Source organism: Schistocerca piceifrons, chromosome 4 (assembly GCF_021461385.2).
Source record: "Schistocerca piceifrons isolate TAMUIC-IGC-003096 chromosome 4, iqSchPice1.1, whole genome shotgun sequence".
NCBI classification, from domain to species: Eukaryota; Metazoa; Arthropoda; class Insecta; order Orthoptera; family Acrididae; genus Schistocerca; species Schistocerca piceifrons.
In genome coordinates, this window is record NC_060141.1 from 445,061,094 (window position 1) to 445,063,881 (window position 2,788).

At 45.3% G+C, this 2,788-nt stretch overlaps 1 non-coding gene across 1 annotated transcript; it reads left to right on the plus strand.

Moving 5' to 3' along the window:
• Nucleotides 1-2,284: 2,284 nt before the first annotated feature.
• On the plus strand, nt 2,285-2,359 carry Trnas-cga. The gene has a single exon. It is a non-coding gene; the product is annotated as a tRNA-Ser (tRNA).
• The last annotated feature ends 429 nt before the right edge of the window (nt 2,360-2,788 follow it).

Genomic DNA, 2,788 nt, shown 5'->3' on the forward strand with positions numbered 1-2,788 from the left:
CTGTGGTCGAGCACCCCCTCTCCTTCGGGCAACAGTGCGTGTGGTTCGGTACGCACCCCATTCTCATGAAAAAGTGCTGCGAGCGGTTCCATCCTGGACTACACTCGTCATACTTCGTCCTTCATCTTGTTTCCCCTTGATTCTTACCTGTGTGACGTTCTCCTGAAGTCTCCAGGCCATGCTGTAACGAAGAACACCTCCGAAGTGCGCCATGTCTGCTTGCTGACTGACACACACTGTCCTTACCCTCCTTTAGCGCCCCCCCCCCCCACATGAACCATGGACCTTGCCGTTGGTGGGGAGGATTGCGTGCCTTAAGGATACAGATAGCCGTACCGTAGGTGCTACCACAAAGGAGGGGTATCTGTCGAGAGGCCAGACAAACATGTGGTCCCTGAAGAGGTGCAGCAGCCTTTTCAGTAGTTGCAGGAGCAACAGTCTGGATGATTGACTGATCTGGCATTGTAACACTAACCAGAACGGCCTTCCTGTGCTGGTACTGCTACGGCTGAAAGCAAGGGGAATCTACAGCCGTAATTTTTCCCGAGGGAATGCAACTTTACTGTATGGTTAAATGATGATGGCGTGCCCTCTGGTAAAATATTCCGGAGGTAAAATAGTCCCCTGTTCGGATCTCCGAGCGGGAATTACTCAAGAGGACGTCGTTATCAGGAGAAAGATAACTGGCGTTCTACGGATCGGAGAGTGGAATGTCAGATCCCTTAATCGGGCAGGTAGGTTAGAAAATTTAAAAAGTGAAATGGATAGGTTAAAGTTAGATATAGTGAGAATTAGTGAGGTTCGGTGGCAAGAAGAACAAGAGGTTTGGTAAGGTGAATACAGGGTTATAAATACAAAATCAAGGAGGAGTAATGCAGGAGTAGTTTTAATAATGAATAAAAAATAGGTGTGCGGGTAAGCTACTACAAACAGCATAGTAAACGCATTATTGTGGCCAAGATAGACACGAAGTCCACGCCTACTACAGTATTATAAGTTTATATGCCAACTAGCTCTGCAGATGACGAAGGAATTGATGAAATATATGATGAGATAAAAGAAATTATTTATGTAGTGAAGGGAGACGAAAATTTAACAGTTATGGATGACTGGAAATCGATAGTAGGAAAAGTGAGAGAAGGAAACATAGTAGGTGAATGTGGTTTGGGGGAAATAAAAGAAAGAGGAAGCCACCTGGTAGAATTTTGCACAAGGCATAACTTAATCATAGCCAACACTTGGTTCAAGAATCATGAAAGAAGGTTGTATACATGGAAGAAGCCTGGAGATACTGGAAGGTATCAGATTATATAATGCTAAGACAGAGATTTTGGAACCAGGTTTTAAATTGTAAGACATTTCCAGGGGCAGATGTGAATCTGACCACAATCTATTCGTTATGAACAGTAGATTAAAGCTGAAGAAACTGCAAAAAGGTGGGAATTTAAGTAGATGGGACCTGGACAAACTGACAGAACCAGAGGTTGTAGAGAGTTTCACAGAGAGCATTAGGGAACGATTGACTAGAATAGGGGCAAGGAGCACAGTATAAGAAGAATGGGTAGCTTTGAGAGAAGAAATAGTGACGGCAGCAGAGGATCAAGTAGATAAAAAGACGAGGGCTAGTGGAAATCCTAGGGTAACAGAAAAAATATTGAATTTAATTGATCAAAGGAGTAAACACAAAAATGCAGTAAATGATAGGCAGAAAGGAATACAAACGTCTCAAAAATGAGATCGACAGGAAGTGCAAAATGGCTAAGCAGGGATGGCTAGAGGACAAATGTAAGGATGAAACTTCCTGGCAGATTAAAACTGTGTGCCCGACCGAGACTCGAACTCGGGACCTTTGCCTTTCGCGGGCAAGTGCTCTACCAACTGAGCTACCGAAGCACGACTCACGCCCGGTACTCACAGCTTTACTTCTGCCAGTACCTCGTCTCCTACCTTCCAAACTTTACAGAAGCTCTCCTGCGTGAGTCGTGCATCGGTAGCTCAGTTGGTAGAGCACTTGCCCGCGAAAGGCAAAGGTCCCGAGTTCGAGTCTCGGTCGGGCACACAGTTTTAATCTGCCAGGAAGTTTCATATCAGCGCACACTCCTCTGCAGAGTGAAAATTTCATTCTGGAAACATCCCCCAGGCTGTGGCTAAGCCATGTCTCCGCAATATCCTTTCTTTCAGGAGTGCTAGTTCTGCAAGGTTCGCAGGAGAGCTTCTGTAAAGTTTGGAAGGTAGGAGACGAGGTACTGGCAGAAGTAAAGCTGTGAGTACCGGGCGTGAGTCGTGCTTCGGTAGCTCAGTTGGTAGAGCACTTGCCCCCGAAAGGCAAAGGTCCCGAGTTCGAGTCTCGGTCGGGCACACAGTTTTAATCTGCCAGGAAGTTTCATATCAGCGCACACTCCGCTGCAGAGTGAAAATTTCATTCTGGAAATGTAAGGATGTGGAGGCTTATCTCACTAGGAGTAAGATAGATACTGCGTACAGGAAAATTAGAAAGACTTTTGGAGGAAAGAGAAACACTTGTATGAATATCAAGAGCTCAGATGGAAACCCAGTTCTAAGGAAAGATGTGAAAGTAGAAAGGTGGAAGGAGTATTAGTGGGTCTATACAAGGGCGATGTTCTTGAGGACAATTTTATAGAAATGGAAGAGAATGTAGATGAAGATGAAATGGGAGATACGATACCGCGTGAAGAGTTTGACAGAGCACTGAAAGACCTGAGTCGAAACAAGGCCCTGGGAATAAACAACATTCCATTGGAACTAGTGACAGCCTTGAGAGAGCCAG